The 27,860-nt window shown below is 42.9% G+C and overlaps 1 protein-coding gene across 2 annotated transcripts in view; it reads right to left on the minus strand.

The window, feature by feature from the left end:
- POU2F1 (POU class 2 homeobox 1) overlaps positions 1 to 27,860 on the minus strand; it is a 124,561-nt gene that overhangs the window by 76,248 nt on the left and 20,453 nt on the right. The window contains exon 1 of one of the 2 annotated variants that reach the window (XM_070397305.1): positions 3,847 to 3,917. The exons of the other annotated variant lie outside the window; for it this stretch is intronic. The gene's annotated coding sequence lies outside the window, so the exon portion shown is untranslated. Of the gene's footprint in view, positions 1 to 3,846; positions 3,918 to 27,860 lie in introns of those variants that run through there. 2 annotated transcript variants of the gene reach the window in all.

Here is a 27,860-nt window from a genome sequence, read left to right on the forward strand (position 1 = left end):
CTAGAGACCCGGCCTGCACCCTCTTGCAATCCGGGACCCTGTGGGTAGGGTCCCTAGGCCTGGCCAGGGATCAGGGCCTATCGGGGCTTTCCTTCCCCTGGCTGCTAGCAGCTGGCCCTGCCCCTGCTGCTGGCACTGCTTGCCATCTGTGTGGAGCTGCCACCCTTCCCCCGCCACTAGTGGCCTCTTTCTGTGGGCGAGAGGCATGGGGTGCAATCGCTTGGCTGGCCTGGGCCTCCCTCTGTGGGGTAATCGCTGGCCAGCCCTGCACACCCACCACAGAGTCGCTGGCCGGTGGCCTGGGCCTCCCTCTGTGGGACAATCAATCATGGGGTCCCCAGATCGATCACCCTGTAGAGGGAGGCTCCACCCACCTGCTGCAGTGCCACTGGCCGGGTAGCCTGGGCCTCCCTCTGCGGGGCGATCGTGGGGCGATGGCACACCCCCCCCACCCGACCCACATCACACCCGCCTTGGCTGGCCTGGAGCCAGTGTGTGTCATAGTGTGGTCGTTGGGATGGTCGTTCTGCTGTTCAGTCGTTCAGTCGATTTGCATATTACACTTTTATTATTATAGATGTGTGAATTTTAGTGATGTTTTTACTTAAATGTTAAGGGATGTTTTTGCTTAGAGTAAATTCAAATCTCAATTTCTAAGCTTAATATATTTCCAGTAATTATTCTTCTGGAAAAAGAAATACTTGAGAAACAAATCCCACAGTCATCACTCCTGTCTCATTCTACATCAGAGCAGCAATGCTGGATAAACTGGAGTCGGAAATTCTGACTCACAGGCTCCTCTCTTTCTCTGTATGTTAAATGTTGGTGGCCCTTCGAGACCATCCTCAATCCACTTCTCACTGTAACACTGATTTCAGAGCACTGTCTTTGTGTCACTCCTGGGCCTGACTGATCCAAAATGCTAATTCTTGACCCTCATGCTTGACTGCACTACAAACTCACAGTGCATGCTGGCTGCCGTTCCCACTCTTCCCACTTGGAGAAGGGCAATGGCGTTTAGCCAATGACCTCAGCTCAGGGGAAAGACCTCAATGTTCTGAATTCAGCATTTTTACTCAATTCTGCCACTAACACCAAGGACAGAGCTCCTGGGCCTTTCTGGGTAGTTGTTCTCACGTTGCATAAAGAACGGTGAGTGGTTACTCTCCTTTCTCTGGACATGAACAGGAAGCGTATTTCCCTGGTTGCTGGCAGCTGTTTTCCAACCATGAGGAAAAGAATCTGAGGGCAAAGCAACATATGGAGCTCAGTCCTGTCTCTGACGCTCCGGTCTCTCAATCACGTGAGCCACTTTGATTCCCTTGTGTTTCAGCCAGTCTCAGTTTCTACTACCTGAAGCTGAAAGCAACCCACCAATAACAAATATGCAAATTACTAAGAGTTACTAATTTGATGTGTAAAGTAAAATTAGAGTTTTCAGACTACACTAAGGATTTGTTTTCTGCTAAAAAGTGTGGCTGTCACATAATGTTTGGCAACTTTGCAAAACTCCTATTATATGTGCACATCTCGGACAAGCTGCAATTTCCAAAATGTGGTCTTTCGATTTGTACATGATGGTGTTAAGTTATGGATTTCAGTCTCAATTCTATTCTTTCTGCACATCTATTTAGCTCTTATAATTTTCTACACCATCATAAAACCAAAATGATTCCACAAGATGTCGGGCCAGCTAAGCCACCGCGTTAATACACTCTCGGCACCGAACGCACCATGGGAACCCCCACCATGCTCCTATGGGCCTTTCGGCCCTGGCAGTTTCTGCTCCTTCAACCCAAGATGCTTCTGCCCAGGTGGATTCTTCTGGCTGTTCAAGTCTCTGTCTGAATGTCATCTCCTCAGCAAGACCTTCCCCAACTATTGGTCTAAAAAGCATCTCCCTTCTCAAGTTACGATCATGTCACCCTACTTGGTTCTCTCAGTTCTTCTCATTTTAAAACGTGTTTACTTGCCCCACCTATCAGTCCTATTCATTACGGCAACCTTAGTGCTTGCAGAACCTGACAAGTGCTCAAAACTATGTGTTGAATGAATGAATGATGGCTAAAGAGTCAATAAATATTAGATCAGGGACATCGGTGTTAAGGCTACAATAAAACTCCTCAAAAGAAACTATTTCCAAAAGAGGAATATGTACTGAGAGCGCACATCTATTGATTTTGAATAAAGGCAGCCCCAGTAACAAAATCCTACTATACTCCTGATAGCATATCTAAATTTCAGCAGTAAAAATATGTTTTTGATTAGCAAATACTTCTTTAATAAAGTCAGGGCCATAAGGGAGAAAGAGTGGCTTCTGATTTGTGGTGTTCTTGGCCATTTAATTAATACTAATCTCCATTTTATTCATTCTCTTTATGTTTCTCCTAGATTAGCATGGGTTCTCAGAAATGATAAATTTAGAACTGTCTTCTAGTTAATTGATGTGAAATCTGAGAACATTATGAGCAGAAATTCCAGATTCCCACTATAAATCCAGACTGATATTTAGGATCTTGGTAAATGGCGGTAAACTCAGTTAATAACTAAGTTAAAACTTGCTCAGCAGCCTATAAATAGACACAAATCTTTTAAGAAACTCAGCCATTCCAAATCACATCCCAGGTACTGACTGTGCCTCTGAACTCCGCAAAGTAAGACGAATCCTGCTGGGAGTCCTTCTGAGATTCCAGCTTCTCTTTGAAAAATCCTGAGTAGGAAGTCAATTCCTCTATTTGCCGTGGTTGAACAAGAAAGCACATTATTTCAGGAAACTGATGAATCATCTATGTGTTAGTCAAGCATTTACTATGTGCCAAGGTGCTAAAACGGGCATGTAGAGTTTACTTAGATTTACCCACGTTACCAATCCCTTTGCTCACCATTCTCTCTTCCATCCTCAATCTTTCCTCTTGAGATCAAGATCCTTTCATAAGGACAGCCTCTAAAATTTTCTTTAGCTTAGGTATGATGGGAGCCAATTCCGTTTTTTATTTGTGAAAAAAATGCACTTCATCTTTATTCTTAAATAAAAGTTTATCTGGGAAAAAATGTTTAAGCTGATCATTATTATTTCTCAGCATTTAATAAGCTTGCTATCTGTAGGCTTCCATTGTTACTGAGTACAGGGAAATGGGGCCTCGTTATGAGCAATTGTCTATTCCTTCTGTTTCCTTATTAAGACATTCTTCATGTTTTATTTTCTTAAGTGTCATATAATACATCTAGGGGTAGAATTTTTATCTATCCAGCGTGGGGTTTCATTGTGTTTCCTGAAGGTGAGAACTCCAGCCTTTTGTCAATTCTAGAAAATTCTCAGCCAGTATGTATTTAAATTGATAATAGCTAAGAACTGTATTCTCGCTGGAAGTCCAATTAGATTCATTTTAAACCTTCTCATTCTATCCTTGATATCTCCCAACTTCTCTTCCACGTTTTATCTTTCATCTATAACCTATAACAAATTTATAACTGCTGCTACATCTAGTTCATTTCCTGAGCCTTGTCATCAATCCATTCTTCAAAAAGAGTCCAACTTACTACTTCACTTGTTCACTGAGTTTCTATAATTCAGTGACTATTTCCTTCCTTTCTACAAATTGCTTCTTTGACAAATCTGCCTCCTCACTGTTATGCTTTGTTCTTTGCCCATGTTTTCAACACCCTCTTTTATTATTAAAGTCTTTATAACTTTAATACTAAACCTGATTGATTCGAATACTCTGAAGTCCTTGCCGGGGGAGAGGGTCTACTTCTATTGTTGGTTGTTTTGCTGCAAGTCTGATGTTGGCTGGTTCCCTCCTAGGTTCTATAATTTGGGATTCAACTCATATTTGGAAAACTAACCTGAGGAGCCTGGGTTGCAGGTACATTCCTTCAGGAGGGTCACACGTCTGCCTCGGCCCCACCGGAGCACTTCTGGCCCAGGATGGCTTTTATTTATTTATCTATCACTAAATGAAGTAGATGACCAGAATGACCGCGAACTTCAGCCTGAGCCACTGAGTAAGTTGTGGGGCTACAGAGGAAAGTACAAGAAGGGAAAATGTGAGGTGAAGGGACAAGGATAAGTCTGGATGTGTTGAACTCAGTGTGCCTATGGGAGAGTTCTGCAAATAGCCGAATTTACAGGTCTGGGATAAAAGGGAAAGGTCCCTATCTTCTCCCTGATCAAAGTATCCCCCCACACACTGCCTCACTCCAGAATGGTCCCACACACCAGGCCACCCTCCACTTCACGCATAGACTGTCACCTCTCTCCCCATCCAAACCATAGTGACCTCAAAAACTGTCCTACAGACAAAATGCCAAGGATCTCTATGTCTTCAAGCTTGGACTTTTCTTTATTCAAGTCATGAACTAAATCTTCCTTACTCACTTTTTTATTAATCAATCACCTTGCCTAGTGTGAAAAAAAGTGCCTGTAAGAGAGGAATACAGTGAAAAAAGATTCAAGATACCTAGAAAAGAAGAGCCTTGCAAGCAGTTTTATTGCAACCTCTAATCCAGCGGTTCTCAACCTGTGGGTTGCGACCCTTTTAGCAGTCGAACGACCCTTTCACAGGGGTCATCTAAGACCATCCTGCATGTCAGATATTTACATTACGATTCATAACAGTAGCAACATTACAGTTATGAAGTAGCAACAAAAATAATTTTATGGTTGGGTCACAACATGAGGAACTGTATTTAAAGGGCCAGAAGGTTGAGAACCACTGTTCTAATCCAAGCAAATGTCCATTTCTCCTTGCTGCCTCTAGGCTGGGAGGGAGACACAAAGCGTGGAGCAGGCCAGTGCCATCTGAGGTTCCGGACTGCACAGTGAGAGGAGATGCTGGAGCTAGACTCACTTGAGCTAAGTGTGAACACACGTGTTCACCGGGCGGTGGGTGGAGATGACATTATAAATGCAGGCTTCTATTTCCCAGGGGCCTTTGTTACCCCTGGTGCTAGGCCACTGTTTCTGAACCTCTGCACTGCTGACATTTAGGGCTTGTTATGGGGACTGTCCTGTGCACTGTCGGATGTCTAGCGGTGACCCGAACCTCTGACAACTAGATGTCAGTAGCACTCATCTCCCCCCAATCATGACGATCAAAAATGTCTCCAACCATCAAATATCTCCTGAGGGGCAAGTTGTGTTATTTGAGGACACTTCTCTAACACCCTCTTTTCTGAGCTTCCCTTTCCAGCTCTGAACTCTCCTCTTCAACTAATCCTGGCTCCTGGAAGGCTCTTCGACACTCGGCGGACCCATCCTCTATTATCCAAGCAACTCTTACCCCCTTTCCATAGATCTCTGCACCATAATCCTGTCCCAGGATTCGTGACGCATGGATGTTCTCATGCTGCTCGGAGGTGTTCTCACTGGGTGCACTGCAGGGGCTCTCCTGCTCTTCGTGTCCAGGGTCTAGTTCTCTAAGTCTTTCCGAGTCCTGGCATTCTTCCACTTCATAGCTAGAATTTAGTGGGCCCTTCCTTACTGTGGTCCAATCACTGTCCTTAGCACTTTGCATGCACTATCCTCAAAACAGCCAATTCACAGATGAGGCAACCAAGATGCAGAGTGGCAGGGAGCCCAGGAATGAAACGCAGGCGTCTGGCTCTAGAACTCACTCTCAACCCCCAGACTACCTGCCTCCCAAATGCTGATAAATAACTGCAGCTCCGCCACCTACCTACTCGGGATTCCATCACCTGGGGATCATAGGCAATCACAAGGCTTTATCTGTTTTGTATTTCTTGTCCTTTTGTTTTCCTATAAGAGCATACCAAAAACAAACTAGTGAGACGTACGTTTTGCACAGACCAGCAGTTTCCTGTCTGGCACAGGTGACAGAGGACATTTTGTGAGGCCAACACAGGGCCTACAACATAGTTTCTCAACAAGTAACTAGGTGAATGAATGCCTAACAAAGCTGAATTTTTGTAATGATGCAGACGGAAGTGTTTCCCTTCCTTTGTTTTCCAATCCTTGGCCATCCCTCTTCTGGACCATCCTTTACTGAAGCACTGTGTCCAAATCTACAGACTAAAAACAAGAGAGGTGTGTGGCCCAGTGGTTGAGCATGGAACCAGGAGGTCTCCAGTTCAATTCTCGGTCAAGGCACATGCTCAGGTTGTGGGCTGATCCCCAGTAGGGGTGTGCAGGAGGCAGCCAATCAATGTTTCTATCTCTCCATCCCTCTCCCTTCCTCTCTCTCTAAAATCAATAAAAACATATTTTCAAGAAAATAGAGATCATTATGTACAAGAGTGGGAACTTTTTTTTTGATGTTTCCAATAAACTTTCATTTAAAATCCAGAACTAGTCTTTTGGCCACAGTATACCAATCTGTCCTTTTCAAATAATAAACAACTTTTAAATTCTCTTCCCTACTAATAGCTTGAAAACCATAATCCTACAAGTGTAGAATGGAATATTTTCCCCAAGCCCATTATTTTAAACTTGTACATTATAGCTCTTTGTCCATTTCTCCTTATTCAGACAATTGCAGTCACAGATGCTATGCTACTAGGGCAGCACTCCCCAGTGCTTTATATAAATTCTAAGTAAGACAAGTCTAGAAATGGACCTCTGGAGAACTATATATCAATTACTAGAGGCCCGGTGCACGAAATTAGTGCACGGGGAGGGAGGCGGGGGTTGTGTCCCTCAGCCCAGCCTGCATCCTCTCCAATCTGGGACCCCTCGAGGGATATCCAACTGCCTGCTCTTCACAGTCGGACATCCCTCTCACAATCCAGGACTACTGGCTCCCAACCACTCGCCTGCCTGCCTGCCTGATTGCCCCCTAACCACTCCCCCTGCCAGCCTGATTGACGCCAAACTGTTCCCCTGCCAGCCCGATTGCCCTTAATTGCCCTTCCCTGCTGGCCTGGTCACCCCTAACTGCCCTCCCTTGCCAGCCTGGTCGCCCCCAACTGCCCTCCCCTGCAGGCCCGGTCACCCCTAACTGCCCTCCCCTGCCGGCCATCTTGTGGTGGCTATCTTTGACCACATGGGAGTGGCCATCTTGTGTTGGAGTGGTGGTCAATTTGCATATTACCTCTATATTATATAGGATGTTTCTTCATCTAGACCAGACCCCAATGCAGACTAACAACTCCACCCTCCTCCTACAGCAAACATGCCAAACTCGTAGCCTGCAGGCTGCATGTGGTCCACAACAAATATTTTTGTGGCCCAGCCAATATAACAGTATGTAAGAAACATTTTAATACATATTTCGTAACTTAATTTTTACAATATCCTGTTATGCATAATCTATATATATAAAAGCCTAAGCGACCAGCCGACCGGCCAGTAGCTATGATGTGCACTGACCACCAGGGGGCAGACACTCAACACAGGAACGGAACCACAGGCATGGAAACATGAAACAGACTAATGAATATCAGAGGGAAGGGGGGGGAGAGGGAAGGAAGGGGTTAACCCAAGATCTTATGCATACTAGAGGCCCAGTGCATGTGCACCAGTGGGGTCCCTTGGTCTGGCCTGCAGGGATCAGGCTGAAACCGGCTCTCTGGGTCCCGGAATGCGAGAGGGAACAGGCCAGGCTGAGGGACCCCATGCACTGGGCATCTAGTTATTAATAACAAGCTACAACGTTCACTAATGACTAATTACTATAATCGTATTGCATTCATTTCCCTTATACGCCTTACATGCAGGTGTACCATTTCTCTCCACTAATACTAGCATCGAATATTTTAGCAGCCGACTGCCCCGTCGTTAGTCTTGTACTGACTTGTTTGGTGTGAGCAACAGGAAATATTTCGCTTTCGGAGAACAAGAAAAATAGGTTTATTTGCGTTACACTTATTAATTTGTGCAGTTATTCAGTGTCTGGTAAGTTAATGTTTAAGAAAAAAATTAATTTTTATTAAAATGTTCTATTATTTGCCCTAGCCGGCTTGGCTCAGTGGATAGAGCGTCAGCCTGCGGACTGAAGGGTCCCGGGTTCGATTCCGGCCAAGGACACATGCCTGGGTTGTGGGCTCGATCCCCAGTGGGGAGTGTGCAGGAGGCAGCCGATCGGTGATTCTCTCTCATCATTGGTGTTTCTATCTCTCTCTCCCTCTCCCTTCCTCTCTGAAATCAATAAAGAAATATATTTAAAAAAAAATAAAAATAAAAAAAAATAAAATGTTCTATTATTTTGTTAACGATTACTCATTTATTTCAGCCCTTTGTATTCAGCATGTCTCTATTGAAATAAACCTACATTTCTATGAAAATTGAAGCTTTTGTTTTTTTGCAGCCCATATGAACTTAAACCTTGTTTATTTGGACCATGTTAGCCTTTGAGTTTGACATGCTTATCCTACAGGGATGTGATCTTAACACATTTATAGCACTTAGCTTGGTGGATGGGGATGGGGGACACTACATGAATGCTGTGGATCAGATGAGTGCATTAATGTTACCTGGCACTTTAGAAGTACTTAATAGCGCTGAGTCCCAAGTGTCCCTGCTCTATTGCTACAACACTGTGCACAGGAGCCAGCACAAATGGACATTTTATAACAAGAGTCCTCTGCAGGAGGACGGCTTAAAACCTAGGAGACTGATGATTTAGCACATTTAATTTCAGGGAAGGGTCAGAAAGAAGAATGACCTTCCCCTTTAGGCTAAGTTAGAACTTAAAGATTGAGGCTGTGGAAAGAATACCCAAATAAAACCATCTCAATGACACATGAAGATCAAGCGTTCATAAAAACCTACATTAAAATAAATTCAAACAAAGTAAAGCAAAAGTGATTTGTAACACACCCTGACCCTCACCTTAAAAAACACTAAGGGTCGTAAAAGCCCAATGTCAACTATCTTTTCAAGGCCCCTAAGAAATTCTATCTCTGGCGGACACAGGCACAGAACAACCGACTGTACAATGTTCTGTTGAGAGCAGAATTAACGACACGATTGACTAGAAAAAGCACTGATTCCTGATGAACAAACACAAGAGCACAGAAAACAAACTTATTAATGGCAAACATTTTTAGTCTTAGGAAAAGCTATACTGCTCACTCTAATGTACTGCAGGCAGTCCTCTACGACAGCAAACTTGTTCTGTAGAGCAGCGGTCACCAACCTTTCAGACCTCAGAGACCACCAGTGGTCCGCGGACCACCGGTTGGTGACCGCTGCTGGAGAGGGCAGAAATAACCACATTAGTCTTCATGAATCTCATCACAACTGCTCCACTCTGCCTGGCAGCACAAGAGCAGCTACAGCCAGTACCTAGATCACATGGAAACATACCAGGGCAGCACAGAAACATACTTAGAGAACGCAGAAACAAGTGGGTGTAGGTGTATCCCAATAAAATTTTACTGATAGACACAGAAAGTTGTATTTCATACCATTTCCATGTGTCATGAAATACTACACTTCTTTTTATTTCTTCCCATTAAAAATGTAAAACTCAGTCTTGACTCCTGGGCCATACGAAACCAGAAAGCACGGAGAGTTGGCTGGAGGACCACCATGCACTATCCTCCCTGCATTATTCCCAACAATGTCTATAGAAACAAGCCGCAACAATCTATTAAAGTTTGTTTCAAATATCTTGATGTTCCATTCATTTCTCTTCTCCACCCCCAGTTCCAAGCCTTCCACAGACACTTTCTGAAGTCTGGCTCATCAGACCCCTCCCCTCCTTACCCATCCCCCTCCCCAGAGTACAGCTTGCAGTCCCTTGGATGATTTTTAATCAAATCTATCCGTGCCAGAAAAAAAGCTGCACATTGCCATTTTTTGCAAATCCTACTTCTCCGAAATGGTGTGAAGCTCTAAATGTCTACATGCTCAATCTTTCAGTAAACACAGGCCTGGCCATCGCACTGCGCTGTTCCCTTGCAGCTGTCATTTGAGTCTAATTCTACAGTGAGGCCCGTGAGGGTGCAGCAGTGAGGCTGCCTATTGCGAAGGCCGGTTTTAGTCACAAATACATTTCATGTTTAAAATCTTGCCAGTAACTGTTCAAATGGCTTCACAGGACACTCAGAAAAAGAGCTGGGCTATTACTCTCAAGGCCTCTCTCATCACTTTCCCAGTAATGAATTTCTTTATTCTTATCTTTAAAACTTACTACTTACTTTATTATTTTCCTAATTAGTATTATTATTCTTATAACAATATTATTAGCATAATGTTTCAAAATTTAAAAAAATAGATCTCTAAATTTAAAGCCACGAGGTCCTAAAATGTTAAATTATTTAAATAATTAAAACAGTGTAAGCCTTCATCTCATCCGAGTATAGTATTTGAAAACTGTTCAAATCAGTATTGACTTAGAAGGTGCGATCAGAAACCTGGGAAGTGTCAAGAAGTCATTTACTTCAGGAAAGTGTGTCCATATGTGGGACTGTAACTGCCTGGTCTCCGGTGAAGGGCCTCTCAGATTAACAGAGAAATACTGAGGCTGGTGCAAAGCCATGCAATGGGGGCGGAGCTGTGTTCAGAAAGGTGATGGCAGGAGATGTGCATTCAGTAAGTCGTGCTTTCACTCTCCTCTCCCCCCATCCCACTGTCAATCACTGCTCCCCGTGACATCAGCATAGCTGTAGCAGCAAGGATGCCACAGTTGAGTAGTGTGTGTTGGACTGTGAAGCAATTTCTCCTGAAGATTGATGCCTCCTCAAAGAACAGAAGCCAACAAACAATCCCACCTATGACCAGAGAGGCACAGCGAGATCAAATGAGAACCCCAGTCTCTCCTGAGGCTCCGGGCTGCACCTTTAGGAACATCCTGCCCAGACAACAGAAAATGTGATTCCCTACACAGTACAAAGCAAGGAGCCCTTTGCCTTTTATTTGGCTGCCAAGTATATAAACCAAAGGATTTCTTGCAAACTACTACACCCAGAAAACCAGAAACCAAGGGCGTAGTTCCTGAAAAGCAACATCCAGGGACCATTCAAGTCAAAACATTTCCTCATGAAGTCAACATATTTATTATTATTTGTTTGTTTGGTTTTTACTTTAAGTGTATAAGCCAGGTTACAATATGAACCACTTACTGACTATCCAATTTCTTTGAAGGAATAAAAATAAATAAATATAGTCCAAACCTCCAATTATCAGATAGGTCCACTTTGCAATGAATTAAGGTTTCTGACTATTTCCACGAACTTGCTACCCTGATGATGTTTAAGTGATTAACTGAAGCAAACGGCTCGAATCATACATTCCTTTGCAAATGCAACTGCTGTTTGTCAGCAACATTAAAACATTACCATAAGCAGGCTCATTGCAAGTGTACAGAATATGAAGTTCAATAGTTTATCTCCCAAATTTTAAGTTTGGTTCCACATAGGTTATCCCTTCTCTTATTTGCCATTCAAAGCTTTTTTCCTGTCATTTCTCAGTTCCAGCCCAATGAAAAGACATGTAAGACCACAAACCTATGCTAAGCCATCCACATGATACCACAGAGCCAACATCCAATGGAATGCAGGAAGATTAGCAAGTTTCTCAGTATTGTAAGAACTGTGCTCAGCAATTAAACTTACTCCCATTTGTCTATTTTGTCAGAGAGGAGAAACTAACTCACCAATCTATAGCGAATGTAAATCGAAGTTATTATTTTTAAAATACAGGCTTTAAAAGGCATGGAGCAGAAGAATGGCAGCAACGCTGGGTCCCTCCCACCTGCCCCGGATTCTCGGGCTGCGGCCCCCTGGCAGCTCATTTTCTCTCCTTGTGGGGTTTTACTCAGTGTGCACTGCTCTCACTTCCATCTCTCCCCTGTTGCTCTTTAAAAGGAGTAAAGCAACTCTGAGAGAATGCCTGAAGACATCAAAGCCCTGCAGCCTGTGTGTGGCCTGGAGGAGAGGGGGGAAACGTGGGGTAATGAGGATCTGCCTATTTACCTTCTGTGCAGGGCATGGGGACAGCAAGAGAAACCGGGCAGGGTGCACATTTGCTCAAAAGAGAACATGGCAGCCTAATGGGAGGCCTTTGTTCTTCCAAAGGGTCTCCTTTCCCCTTTTGTGCTTCACTTAATCCATGGCATCTGAGCTGCTCTTGAACTTGACAGACTGGGAGAAAGAAAGAGAGGAGAGGGGGAGTTGGACACACAAAGAGAAAGGGAAGGGAGGACTTCAAAGAAAATTCATTTCAAAAAATTAGTTCTCCTGACAGTTTTGATGAAGTTTTGGAACTTTAAAGGAGTTAGAGGATCATTCTGTGTTGACATAAATTCAAGTTTCCCAAAGACTGCAACAAGTAACAAAGTAGATAAATAAGAACTTGTTACATATTTTTCTGCTACTCTGTATTTCCTGAATAACAGCTGATTCTCCACAATTACATGAAAACAGCAATATACCAGGAAGGGCCAGTAATGAAATGATTTCCCAGTTCAGGGGAACTTGACTTAAACACCAAGAACACTGCAAACCCACCAGCACCACCTGCAGGAGCAACGCAGATGAGCACGCCACAACATATTGCAAGCCTAAGACTTTTTAAAAAAGAAACAGTCACAACTAACCTTTGGCATTCTCACTCTAAAGTGAAGAATTACAAACTTTTAAGGCAGTGAAGAACAAAGCCCTAGGGATCTGTGGACAATGTCAGATATTCCTGACTACAAATACAGAACTGCTGGAAGATCTTTTGCTATGTTACCTATTAATACAAAAATGCTACCTCAAAACAATGAAAGATCTGGCTATAAAGCAAGATGACTGTCCCATGGCTTCAAAATAATTTCTCTTTTTCTGATGTAAACATAGATTCATTTAAAACAATCAAACATGTCTGAAATGTAGGAATGTACCCTACTCCCATGGTTAGCTTAGTATTTTTCTTCTAGGTCTTTCTTCTACGCATATCTGACATACATAATTTTGTGCTCAATACCATATATACTAGTTTTTGGTGTGTGTTTTTTAACACCCACCTCCCCTAATTTAATATATTTTCTACCTCCTTTCATGCCAGTCCACATATATTGTTAGTAGTGTATAGTATTCTACTGGAAGGATGTACTAATGATTGGTGACCAATATGCTGTTGAAAGGTATTTGGATTGTTTCTTTTTCCACTTTATAAACAACGCTTTAAGAAATAGCTCTATGTATATGTATTTCTGCTTACTGGTATAAATGTTTCTGAAAATTACTAGCTGCAGGTCGGATTCCTAAATGATAGGGTACAAACATTTTTCAACCTAATAATATTATCAAATTGCTCTCCCAAAGTGTGCCAAGTTACGTTCCCAATACTACATGAGTGCCTGTGTCCCTAATCCTAGATAACATTTCAACATGTGACTCAGATGAACACTGCTTTTTAGAACTTTCCCTCATAAATACTCTCCTTCAAATTGAGAATATAAAACATTTATTCCCAATATTTACTGATGAAAATATTTTATAGAAGCAGTATTATTTTTAAACTGCCTTTACAGCCAATTATCACATTATAGTCATATTTCATTTCGTCTTACAAAAGAATTACTACCCAGCCTCATTACTCATCGAAATGTATTCAAAAGCACTGAATATCTCCAAATCTACCCTTAGAATAACATGTGATACCAATAAGGAGATTTAAAGAATTTGCTGCAGGTCTCAAAAGCAACTGTAAAAACAGCAGGTCACATAAACAAATGAATAACCTTTTCAAAGGAACTATTTTGAACACAGAATGCTCAGTTAGATGTAGGAACATGAGCATGCATGTGTATGTCAGTTACAGTATATTTGTTTAGAAGTACGTGCAATCATTCTAATCACCTGTATAGACAAGAAGTTGTAAAGGTCTGTGGATGTTAACAGCATAACTGAGTCTGAGTTTTGATCCTGAGGCAGGGTTTCTCACACTCTGCCCACTGACATTCTGGACTGGAGCACTTTGCTGGGTAGGAGGGGTGACCTATGCATTGCAGTATTTAGCATAAGGCCCTGAGGTGGGAGCATGCCTCTGCCTTTTCCTCTGTGAAACAGAAATCACTGGACACTATGTTAAGAACAGACTGCAGGGCTGCAAGGTTGGAAGCAGAGACCAGTTCATTCAAGTGAGATTTAGACCAGAGTGGGTAGTGGGGATAAGAGTGCTTGGATTTGGGATATATTCTCTTCTTAAATATGTCTTTACAAGAGGCCCGGTGCACGAGATTTGTGCACTAGTGGGTGGGGGGGGGGGATCCCTCAGCCCGGCCTGAGCCCTCTCGGGGTTTGGGACTCCTCGCTCCTTACCACCCCCCTGCAGCAGAGGTGGGAGAGGCTCCCGCCACCGCCGCTGCAATGCCAGCGGTGAGCCCGGCTTCTGGCTAAGCGGCGCTCCCCCACTGACCACCAGGGGGCAGCTCCTGTGTTGAGCGTCTGCTCCCTGGTGGTCAGTGCATGTCATAGAGACTGGTCATTCTGCAGTTTGGTCAATTTGCATATTATGCTTTTATTATATAGGATTGATTTCAGAGAAAGGAAGGGAGAGGGAGAAAGAGATAGAAACATCAACGGTTAGCAAGAATCATCAATCAGTTGCCTCCTGTACACCCCCTACTGGGGATCAAGCCCACAACTTGGGCATGTACCCTGACCAGGAATCGAACCATGACCTCGTGGTTCATAGGTTGATGCTCAAAAACTGAGCCATACCAGCCGGGCTACTACCAAACACTTTTCCTCTCGGGCCTCAGCACACTGGTCTCTGTCTGGTAGGGCTTTCTCACTGGTCACCTTGCCTATCCACTCCGGCTCGCACATCTCAGTTCTCAGCTTGAAATTCACTTCCTTAAAGAGACCTTCCTGACATGCCACTCTGACTTGGCCTCACTTCCTTCCCCCATTAATTCTCTCGAGTACCCCAAAGTACTTTTCCTTGATAGGACCCACCCCAGTTCGTAATTGTAACTTAATTCTACTGAGTGAACAATGTCTGTCTCTCAAGACTATAGGCTATAAAGCATAGAGACCATTTCTGTTTTACTCACCATCACATCCACAGGGGATGGCACAATACAGGTCCCAACCAAGTACAAAAAATACTTTTTGGTCGAACGAGAGTTTTCCTCCCAGCTCTGCCAGATACGAGCGGGTCACTGAAATTCTCAGAACGACAACATACTTTGAATCTCCTGACTCTGAGAAAGGGTACAGAAACCAGAGTAAAGGAGACAAGGAAAGAGGACATCGCCAGGAGTCTCAGGGCCGTTTCTCTGAGGCAGTCGGGAGTGGTGGAGAGAGAAATGAGAAAAGGCCTTGATTGCTGGGCTGTGAAATTCAGACTTTATTCAGCAGCCACAGAGCGGTGCTGAAGGCTTTTTGAGTGGTACAACGCCATCATCAGAACCATGCACCTGAAAGATTAATCTATCTGTAAAGTATAACTAATTAAAGAATCTGAATGCAAAAATTTAATTAGAATCTAACAGGTGAACAGGGCCTCGACTAGTTTTAAAAGGTAGTTGGATATGAGAAATATACACATACATATTTTTATTACATATTAATTAATGATGATTCTTAGCATCATTTAATAACTAAATTAAGCCTTCATTTGTTTTAGTTATGTTTATACAGAAAACAAAAATGTGATCCAACAATGGAAAATACTTCCATTTTCCCATTCATTCATTACTCACAATTCAACCAGGTTAATCTTCCAAAAGCATGGCTCAGATCATATTACTCAAAAAACTTTACTGGCTCCCCACTGTCTACTGAACCAAGTCCAAACACCTTAGCCTGATATTTAAGACCCTACACAAACTGGCCCCAACTTACCTACTTTTACTCCCCTAAATCCTAGCCAAATACAACTATTTTTGCTCGAAACCCAGCCAGATTTTTCTGCCTCTACCAGGCCGGGTGCACATCGTTCCGTCTTCCTGGAATGCAATCCCACCCTCCACTCCTAATCCACCTGTCAAAATCCTACCTTCCACATTCAGGACCAGCTCCCCGATTCCTTCTGCTCTCGTCTCTGGTCCAGCCCCTCCACATGGACACAATGCCTGCTCCCTCTCCTACAGCTGCCCACTCCAGCTCTCGACCTCACTACAGTTTACCTTGAGTGACTTTTTCCTAACGATATAATTATAATAATATCATGGATCTCCCCAATTAAAATAAATTATAAACAACTTTAGCCCCCCTCCTTTTATGAAACTAAGATGTAGTGAAAACAAACACTGTATTTATAATTTGTAAATTGATTTAAGAGCCTATTCCTTTTGAGGGCAGGAACTGTTTCTGATAGTTTGTTCCTGCAATTCTTTGAACAAAACACGTACTTAAACAACCGTGTTGAATAAAACAGCCAAAAATTTAAGTTGAATATAAAATTTGCCCTTGCTCAGGTCTTACTCATTGAGCTACATTAAAAGAAAGAAATCTTCAGGCACCTGCACTGCAGTTAGCTACTATGCTAAGAGACAGAGGGGATGATAAAAGTAACTATAAAATACCATCCCTATCCTAAGAAGCTTACAATACTGTTAGGAACAGAAGACATACTTTAAAGGCAATCAAAAAGTAATCAAAATGCTATCAAACACAATCAAACTCTAAATGAATGTTAGTAGAGCTGGGACAGCTAACACATGCCATGGGAGGTCCAGAGCGCAGAGACCCAAGTGGCTGGCCTGGATGAAGGGTGCTTTTCTGAGGGTGGCTAGAGGCAAGAAGAGGCAAGATTACCCAAAGCAGCGTGCTCCCAGGTTGCTCCAACAGCCATATCTGCCCTTTGTAAAACCCACACATCCTGGTTTTAAAAAGAAGAACCCCTGCAGAGCACCCATCTCTGCCCTACATGTCTGTGCTCACTCCTGCACACAGCAGTCTCTACTAGTGCCCATACATTAATCCAGAAATCCGGAAACAGTCATTTTCTCTATTTCCTCACATGCAGTGTGATGGGTAAGGCGGGCGCAAAGATGACTGGTGCAGAAGCCAAATCCAATTCTAAAAACAAACCAAAAATCCATACTATCCTGCCTGACTCATTCTAATAACTGTGTCCTTAAGCATAAGTAACTGGACAAATTTTCAACAGGTAACAGTTGACTAGAAGCCAGTCTCACTCCCGTTCAAATGTTTCAAGTTAGAGAAGTTATTTAGGAACTCATGCAAATGAAAGCATAATGGCTTTAAATTGAGACCTTGAAGCCTCCTCGACAGGGTTCGTAATCCCAACTCTCAGTGGGCTTCCTCTGTGCCTCAGTTTACTCATCTCTAAACTAAAAACATAAACAGCTAACTCATATACTGTTATGAGAACCAAACGAATCAATGCATTAAAGCCCTAGGTATAGTAACCTAGCACAGGGTAAGCAACCAAAGATCTGCTACTTACTATCATCATCCAGGAAATTAAGGGCACTAATTCAGCAATAATACAACAGTAAACAAAAGGTGTCAGCTGCAAAGTGAAAACTGGACACCATTTCTATATATGAAACTAATATTAAGTAAAACCTATGTACACATGGAAACTAAACATGGGACAGAGCTGGCCTTGCCTGAAAGCAGAAAAAAGAAGAAAGAATTTCAACAACTGTTTATGGAAATCCATACACACACAAAAAGAGGTCCTGACCTCACACCATGCACAAAAATCAATTCCAAAAGATTAATGATCAAAATGTGAAAAAACAAAAACTTTAAAACTTTAAGAAAATATAAGAGAATTTGAACATGGAGAAGAGAAAATGTATTTAATAAGAAGTACAAAACATTTTTAAAAGGCTGATAAATCTAACAATATTAAAACTAAAAATGTTTGTTCATCAAGAGTCCATTTAAAAAATGCAATGACAAACCACAGACTAGGAAATGATATTAGAACATATATAACCAAGAAAGAATTAGAATCCAAAGAAGTCCTACAAATCACTGAAAGAAAAATAATCCAATAAAAAATGGGCAAGATATATTAACTGGCAATTCATAGAAGAAACACATGGCCAATAAGCATATGATTATCTCATTACTAATAAAGAAAATACAAATTAAAACCTCTAGGACAGCGGTCGCCGACCGGTGGTCCGTGAGGTTTGAAAGGTTGGCAACCGCTGGTTTAAGGAAACCTTTAGAGTAGCAGCTGCCAACCGGTGGTCCGTGAAGGTCTGAAAGGTTGGCGACCGCTGCTCTAGGATATAGCACCCGTGAGACTGGCAAGGATGTGGCGTAGTGAGAACCACACTCCCAGTGAGCACGTAGATTGATGCAGCCACTCTGGCCATTCCTAGTACAGCCTCTGATGCAACACCACTTCTAGTTCATGGACGTGCACGCACACCTTGCTCATGCACTGTCTCCCTCACTCACACCTTCACGGAACTGCAGCGCACCTGCACAAGGATGTACAAACGAGATCACCTATAGCAGCACTGGGTACAGTGCCAAGAACTGGTGACAGTGGAGGAAGGAACGCATCAGCATGTGCATACAGCAAAACACTCTACAGCAGTGATAATGAACTGTATAGAGCAGTGATGGCGAACCTTTTGAGCTCGGCGTGTCAGCATTTTGAAAAATCCTAACTTAACTCTGGTGCCGTGTCACATATAGAAATTTTTTGATATTTGCAACCATAGTAAAACAAAGATGTATATTTTTGATATTTATTGTATATATTTAAATGCCATTTAACAAAGAAAAATCAACCAAAAATGAGTTCGCGTGTTACCTCTGACACACGTGTCATAGGTTCGCCATCACTGGTATAGAGGGTGTGCTGAACTGGCCACAATTACCCCCTTCCCTGCCTCCAGGACACTGCGCCGTGTCTCTGCTGCTCCTCCATCCAGAGCTGCATCCCTCCCATCGGGATGGCCTTGAACAGGGTGCAGCAGGGTCATGTTGGCCTTCTCCAAGCTGAGCTGAATGAAGCCTTAAGCCTTGCAGTTTCCTCTTGCTCTCTCATACTCCTGCTCAGCAGCCTGGGGAACAAGATGCACTCACCTCCCACAGGTTGAAATGCGGGAGTGGGAACAAGCTGTCTCTACCACAGCATCTTAACCATCCTCAACCTCAGCCAACCCAGAGCTGGTCAAAGAGACATGAGCGAGCCTGGCCAGGGTCAGCAGAGCCATCAAGCTGACCCACAGTCAGAGGAGCAATAATAAATGTTGTTATTTAAGTCAGTAAGTTTTGGGGGTCGTCACAAAGCAACAGATTACTGATATGGGAATGGATTAAAGCTACCCATATTAATATGAATAAATTTGATAAATGATGTGTAAAAAGTAAGCTACACAAAACATATAAACATTATCATACTGTATATACGCTTTTAAAGGACATAAAAGCACCCTGCATATGTGTGCAGGGTGGCTCTCTCCAAGGTCAGAGGGAGGAGGTGCCATCACGAGAGGTGTCCAGGGCCTGGAGCTGTCCAGTGCGACCTCCCACAGCCCCCTACCTAATCCTGCCTATAACTCCTTCCCTGCTTTAACATTTCACCTGGGCTGATTCTACAAAAGCAGGATTTGTACTATGTTTGTCACTGCTTCCCCAGCTCCTAGAATGACCACTGGCAGAAATTCTCATTAAAGCTCGCCAGGTAACTCAGGCGCACCCTGGACTGACAGGCACAGCCCTAAGGGAGTAAGTGGCGTGGTAGCAGTTAAGACGGCAACTGGCAAACTGCAGGCCACAGGCAACATCTGGCCTGATGCCTGCTGCCGTATGTCCACAAGCCAGACATCATTTATACGCAGAAGCACAATTAATTTGATGATACGGAACACTAACTTTGAACCCCAATTAAGCTACCCCCCCAAAAATTCTATTCTTCTCATTAGTAGACCTGATTACAAAAATATTTACTTAATTATTATAATACTAGATGCTCAGTGCACAAATTCGTGCATGGGTGGGCTCCCTCGGCCTGGCCGAGATCAGGGCTGATCAGGGCTGTCTCGCCCAGTCCTGATCAGGGCCGATTTGGGCTGGCCAGCTGGGGGAAGGGACTGCGGGAGGTTGGCTGTCAGAGCACACTGACCACCAGGGGGCAGCTCCTACGTTGAGCGTCTGCCCTCTCGTGGTCAGTGCGCACCATAGTGACTGGTCGACTGTTCATTCAGTTGCTTAGGCTTTTATATATATAGATTTTGAATTTCATCAATCAAATTTATTTTCTCTCTTGTTATGTAAGTATCTACATCATATCTTTGATTTTATCTCTTGTCTACAAAGCCTAAAATATTTACCACCTGGCCCTTTACTGGAAAGGTCTGCCAGCCTCTAATTAAGAACAACAGCTCTAAGTCAGCTCTCAGATCAAAGGGTCACAGGTTTGATTCCCAGTCAAGGGCACATACGTACCTTGGTTGCAAGTTTGGTCCAGGCCCAGTCTGGGCATGTGTGGGAGGCAACCGATCAATGTGTCTCTCTCATGTTGATGTCTCTCTCTCTCCCCCCCCCCTCCTCCCTCCCCTCCACTCCCTCTAAAGATTAATGCAAAAAATATCTTTGGGTGAGGATTTAAAAAAAAACAAAAAACAGAACAACAGCTCTAGCCCTAGTCAGGTAGCTCAGTGATTAGAGTGTCATCCCATTATGCCAAGATTGTAGGTTCGATCCCTGGTCAGGGCACGTACAAGAATCAACCAATGGCCCAGCTAGTGTAGCTCAGTGGTTGAGTGTCGACCTCTGACCTCTGAACCAGGAGGTCATAGTTCGATTCCCAGCTAGGGCATACTCCCAGGTTGCAGGCTGGATCCCTGGTGTGGGGTGTGCTGGAGGCAGTGAATCAATGAATTTCTCTCATCACTGATGTTTCTATCTCTCTCTCCCTCTCCCTTCCTCTCTGAAATAAACAAATATATATATATATATATATATATATATATATATATTTTTTTTTTTTAAAGAATCAACCAATGAGTGCATCAATAAATGGAACATATGTTTCTCTCTCTCTCAAATTAATAAATAAAAATGTTTTTTAAACAAACAGCTCTCAAAGTTAAATCTTGTGTAAATTTAGGTAAATTGTTAAACTCTGTGTCTGTTTCCTCATCTGTATCTACCTGAAAGAGTTGTGGTTAGAAAGAGAAGTAATATACAGAGACCATAGCTGGCCAATAGGAAGAGTTCAACAAATACTAGATATTATTATTAGTGGAAGAAAACAAAATATAAACAAAAATTAATATAATTATACAATCTCTGCAATTTCTCCTAAGAGCTATAGAAAAAAGGATTGAGATAGGTAATAACCAGGGTGTCAAAAAATGCCCAACAATCACAGTGTGGCACATTCAGAAAAAGAAGAAATATGAAGGAAATATAAAGGGGGAGTTGCTGATTCTTGACCCTTAAGTCATCTCACAAAAAAGATGAAGAGGCACCCAAACTATGAGAAATACCTCAGCTCTGGCACTCACAGCTCAGCTTAAAAACCTGGGCAAGTTATTTAACTTATCTCAACATTCCTCTTCTGTAAAATGGGGGTTAAAAACACTGTCTGCCTCCTAAAACCCCTGAATACTAAATGAGGTAACAGCTAACCACGGTGTGGCCACCGGCATGTCATCGGACTCCCTAAGTGGGGTCATTATCATCACCACTAGTTGCTAAAGTCTTGTCTAAGTAGGTCCCTTAATGTTTCCTACAAAGCCAATCATTTATAGTCTATGCTTTCCATTGTCTCCAATACTCTCTGCCTCAAATTGTGTTTAACAAAGCTTTTATTTTACTCCTCAGCAAATTTCTTTAGATTTGAAGCTAGGGTATATTCATAACCCTGTATATTTCTAACATTTTCAACTGAAAATCAATGGTGGACTCAAAAGAAAGGTATTTTTCTCAGGAAAAGTATTATAGTAACTGACATTAGGCCAAAATGCTATCCACTTCTCATCATCTGGACACAGGTATATTAATGCTACTACAGGGCTCTTCCTTGTTAGTCTCCATAGAACAAATAAAATAGAGCCCATGCCTCAAGAAGTTGTTTTTAAGTTATCTTTCTCATGCTCATATGAGCATTGGCTGGCTATTCTGTTTAAATAAAAGAAAAAGCAGTGCCAATGTCAGATTGTAATGTGAGAGACCGTCTGATGCTCTAGATGTGAGCTGATTTGCCGCACTGCCTCTCTTGTACAGAGCAGCAAATGGTTCCCCGCAGGGCAGTCTTCAGCTCACCTTCCCAACTTAATAACAATCTTATCACCAAGAGCATCCTGAGCAACAGACGGCCTCAAGAAGCCGCTCCGTTATAAATTTAGGAACAAAATAAAGGTCCTCGGGAGACATTTCCACAAGCACATCAGACAGTGGAAAGGGACGCCACATTCAAACAGGGCTGTACCGCCTTCTAAGGAGCTCTCTCCCTGAAGCCACTCAAAAAGCCTGCCTCCAAGTCAAGGCCTGGGCAGCTCTAACCAGTGTACCCATTCCTCGTGCATCAAAAACCTGCACTGAGGCTCTTCTGAGCAGCAGTCACTGTACTGCTAGATCCAAAGAGTTTTTCAAATACAACAACAACCAAATCATCTTTCCTTTCATCCACAGGCAGCTCATCCACAGACCATTATTTTTTCACTTTTCCGGAAGCCTAAGTGAGGCAATATGGTATAAACATCACTGAACTGGAAGTCCAACATCTGAAGTCTAGTCTCAGCCATCACTTATCAGACACTGGACCTTCAGCAAGTCACTTAGCCTCAGATATATTCACTTTACTTAGGTACTCAGAGTGAACATCCTCATCAATTCTTCATCTAAAACCCAGGTTCTCTTCACCATGTATCTCCTGCCTCAACAACAATAAAAATCATGATCATTTCTTTCTCGGTGAGAACCCTATCCATTTCAAAGGAGAAGAAACCTTAACACAAATTGAGATGAGTTTTTAAAACAAAGGGAGGGGATTTATTGGCTCAAGTAACTGGAATAGCCAGAAGCAGAGCTCATTACAGACACTCAAGCAGTATCTTCAGGACCTGGTATTTCCTCTCCCCTCACCTCTCTCCCCTCTTCCCCCGTCTTTCTCTCTCCCCTCCCTCCACCTCCATCCTCCCTCCTTTATTTTTTTTTTTTTTTTTTTTTATTTTTTTTTTTTATTTTATTTTCCTCTTAAAGTATTACAAAGGGTATTACATAAGTATCCTTCCCCCCCCCCCCCGCCCTTGACAAACCACTACCCTCCCTTACCCCCCAGTGTCTTATGTCCATTAGTTATGCTTATATGCATGCATACAAGTCCTTCGGTTGATCTCTTACTCCCCTCCCTCCTGCCCCCCAACTCTCTCTGGCCTTCCCACTGCAGTTTGACAATCAGTTTGAGGCAGCTCTGCCTCTGTATCTATTATTGTTCAAAAGTTTGTAATGGTCTTTATTATCCATGAATGAGTGAGATCATGTGGTATTTTTCCTTCATTGACTGGCTTGTTTCACTTAGCATAATGCTCTCCAGTTCCATCCATGATGTTGCAAATGGTAGGAGTTCCTTCTTTTTAACAGCAGCATAGTATTCCATCGTGTAGATGTACCACAGTTTTCTAATCCATTCATCTACTGATGGGCACTTAGGCTGTTTCCAGATCTTAGCTATGGTGAATTGTGCTGCTATGAACATCTGGGTGCATATATCCTTTCTGATTGGTGTTTCTGGTTTCTTGGGATATATTCCTAGTAGTGGGATCACAGGGTCAAATGGGAGTTCCATTTCCAATTTTTTGAGGAACCTCCATACTGCCTTCCATAGTGGCTGCACCAGTCTGCATTCCCACCAGCAGTGCACAAGTGTTCCTTTTTCTCCACATCCTCTCCAGCACTTGTCGTTTGTTGATTTGCATCCTCCCTCCTTTATTCTGACTTTATTCTCAGGCTTCATAGGGAGCCAGATAACTGCAACCACTCTCCCTTCCAGCAAGAATGCCTGCCCCCATAGCTCAAACAGAAGCAAAAGCTGTGATGGCTTCCCCTGAGAAAACGCCCACCACCTGAGCCCACCACCGACTGGGAACAGGTTCCTGAAGGTGCCAGCGGAGAGCGCACTACCCATCAGGCATGGACTGAAAGTGGGGAGGAGCAGTGCCTCCAAGCAAAACCAGGATGTCCTTTACACCTTCCCCTACTCAAAGCCATTCCCTCCATGGAGGCCCTCTACCTCATCAGCTCTATCCCCGCCGCTTATCTTCTTCCAAAACCTAATCACCCCCTCACATCTTCACTTGACGCCGGGCACATCATCCATACATACTCTTTGGACAAGTGAGAAATCACCGGCTCCTCGTCGTCTCAATCCAACCAGTCACCAACTTGCAGCTCAGGCCTCCACGTCGCTCTTAGCCAATTACTGTGACTCCAGCTGACTGCCCTGCCCCGTCTCACACCACTCACCTCTGACCTAAAGTTCAAGTCTAGTCTTCTCCTCCTTTCTTAATACTTTTTAATGTCTCTTTGTTTCCTGTAGCATAAAAACTATCTCATTTCTGACCATGTTCACCTTGTAGTTTAATCATGCCAACTACATGCAATTTCCAAAATTCAGTAAGCTGCCTTCACCTATCGTTCTGTTCACTGCTCTCAGGCCGGAATCTACCTGTGCCCTCTGTGGATGCAGGGGTTCACCCCTACTCCCAACACCTGTGAGGACAAGAGCCAGCTAAGGTATCCCTACTTCTATGAAACCTTCCTGAGTGCCACTGGGACTTCTGTGTGCCCCACTGGAGCCTACCTGATATCTCTCACCTTCAAGAGCAATGGTTCTCAAGAGCAAACACACTTCAGCATCATTAAAGAGCTGTGTCAAAATGCAGAGGCCTTGCCGAAACCGGTTTGGCTCAGTGGATAGAGCATCGGCCTGTGGACTGAAAGGTACCGGGTTCGATTCCGGTCAAGGGCATGTACCTGGGTTGCGGGCACATCCCCAGTGGGAGATGTGCAGGAGGCAGCTGATCAATGTTTCTAACTCTCTATCTCTCTCCCTTCCTCTCTGTAAAAAAATCAAGAAAATATATTTTTTTTAAAAAATGCAGAGGCCTGAACCTAACCACACTAAACATACCAAACCAGACCAGGGCCCAGGCACATATACCTCAAAAAAGCTCCCAGGCAATTAGATCACCTGCCCCATCTCTAAGCAAAAACCACCAACAGACCCGTTTAGGAAAAGAAATTCCTATTAAATATCTCCAGTTCTTCAATTGTTCCTGGCCAGTAGGGAAACAATAAATGTTATGGAATGTAAGTCTTACAAATTACTGTGACTTTTACCAAAAATCACCCAGTGGAAGAAAGTGAACCATAACACCATCTCTGGGCATTCCAATTTAAAATTCTTATACTTGTCGGGGGGGGGGAAAGATAGATAAAGAAATGACCTGAGCCACCATTTTCTCTGATAATTGAGAATAAAGCATCATCCTATATGTTCTATCGCTGAAACCAAGGATAAATGTTTCTGATTTCAGTTACAAGGTTCTCTATGGTTATGAGTCAGACTCTCTATGGTTATGAGTCAAAGCACTTGCTGCTTTGAACAGTGAGTGAAACTCACACCACCTTCTGCGTAGGCTTCTGTGTGGCCAGACCCGAGCCACCTGTGGAGCAGCTCTGGTATGGCTGAAGCTTGGACAGTGCACAAAGAAATGGAATTACCGCTACATCAAATCTAATTTAGTAAATATTCTCTGCTACCTTCGGGGCCAGACACCAGCTCTGTGCAGGAGGAAGGTGGCGAGAGGCACAGTGGCTGCCCTCATAGGGCTGAGAAACACTCACTGCAGCAAAAGCACATTAGTAATGTTGCTTGAATTTACAGTCAATAAAACTGAAGCTGCCCAATGTTTTTACCTGTATTCCACCATAACCTCTAAGTCAGATTAATAAGCTTATTAAACAGTTTTAAAAGAATACTAAAGCCCTAGCTGGTTTGGCTCAGTGGATAGAGTGTCGACCAGTGGACTGAAGGGTGCCGGGTTTGATTCCTGATCAGTGCACATGCCCAGGTTGTGAGCTCGATCTCCAGTAGGGAGCGTGCAGGAGGCAGCCGATCAATGATTCTCTCTCATCACTGATGTTTCTCTCTCTCTCTCTCTCCCTCTCCCTTCCTCTCTGAAATCAATAAAAATATATATATTTTTAAAAAGAATACTAAGGCATTTCCTGGTTTGAAGCAACATTATAGAAAGTCTTTTTCTTCAAAAACTAAATAATGTGTGAACAGGTTTTAAAAAACCCAGTGCCACTCACCTATTACACAGGCGTCTGAAATATTTTGCCCAAGGACCTAACGAAGGCAGAAGAGATTCCATTCTACATTCTAGTCAGAAATCAAACTGACAAAACTTCCGAGATGCAGCTGGAGTCTGTGTCACTGAGGTGCCCTTTCTTCCAGTTGCAGCATAAAAGCAAGGAGCAAAGAGGGAAAATAATGCAGCAAAGACACCCAGCCAACTTTTCTATTCTTTTCCTCACTGAGACAGGCAAACCTAGCACCAAGTTAAAAAGAAAAAAAAATCTAAGAGGAACTTTATTGTTTGTTTGTTTGTTTTTAATTAAAAAAATCCTTAACTAAACACAGCTCCAAGTTTTACTCTGGAAAAAACCCACAACCTAGAAAAATACAGGATGGAACATGACAGTAGAAAAGAATGACACCTTCTTGTTCAAGAGAGTCAGTAAGTCAACATGCAAGTCAGAGGCCAAAGTCTGTTTCTGACCCTCAAGTACAAACTCTTGGGCTGATGAGAGATACAAACCTAATTCAAAGCATTAAAAGTAAATACTGCAGGCCTTTCTCTGAAGTGAAACTCTTTTAGCCTCATAAGTGAACTTGTGCCTTGATAGTCACACATATCTAAGTTTCATTAGTATTTCATGAGCAAATTCATCCGAACATGCTCTTTGGGCCACATGCGCTGTAATGCAATAAAGCCTGGCCATTTCTTAAAAACCCAAAGGCCCAATTAGATTATGTGAATTAAGTGTATACAGAAATCAGTCAATACCCAAAGCTCCTGTTAGCATTCCTGCCGGCACTGTCTTAGGCAGAGAACAGGAGAATGCCATGCGAAAGGCACAAGGCCCTCCCACATCAGACTGAAAGTATGGACAAATCATCCCTGGTAAGGGGACTCTTCTGTGAGCAAGAAACTATCAACTCAGTTACATTCTGAAATAATGTGTTAAGCTTTTCTATTGGCCAGAAATACTCTTGGTTCATTTTGCATTTGTGCTCAGCTATAAACATTCTTTCGTTTGGAGTTTGCAAAAAAGTAGAAAACCAGATCTAATAAAAGCTGTAACTTAACTACACAATTTTACAGTATATAGACAACAATCTGATTTGTGCTTTTAAATAATCAACAATGGAGTTTATTATGGTGCTGGTTCCTCTTCAGTGAGAAAAAATGATCACTGACAACAGATTTGGAGATCTTAGACCCACTCAAAAGTTCAGATTTGTGGTTCCCGCAGGGGCTTCTTCCACATGGAAAACTGCAGGAATAAGTTTGGATAGCACCTTGGAAAAGCACACTGCAAGTCTCCGGGAGGAGGCAGCAGGAATGGCTGTTTGGTAGGCACATTCTAGAAAGAAAAACATCTGTGCTTCTCCTCATTTGCAAAGACAGAACACACGAAACCTGGACTGCTGGTGCTAAATATACTCGCCAGGTCTGGTCAGATAGCCCTAACACCAAACAGGATGGCCTTCATTTGCAAGAAGCTTCTAAAGAGGACTGTTACAAGATAAACAATAAGAAAACATATTTAAAAACATGGGGAAAACCGCCCACACTTAGAAAAGAAATATATTTAATTTAAATAATTGATATATAAAGTAAAAACAGGAAAAATATTATCTTATACCATATCTGTTTTCTCTTCTTAATAGAATACAGGTTAATTTAATTATCTTACATTGTGCAATGACAAGCCTGTAG

The sequence above is a fragment of the Myotis yumanensis genome, unplaced genomic scaffold (assembly GCF_028538775.1).
Source record: "Myotis yumanensis isolate MYYU_CA2020_CCGP unplaced genomic scaffold, mMyoYum1.0.hap1 SCAF_17, whole genome shotgun sequence".
NCBI lineage: Eukaryota > Metazoa > Chordata > Mammalia > Chiroptera > Vespertilionidae > Myotis > Myotis yumanensis.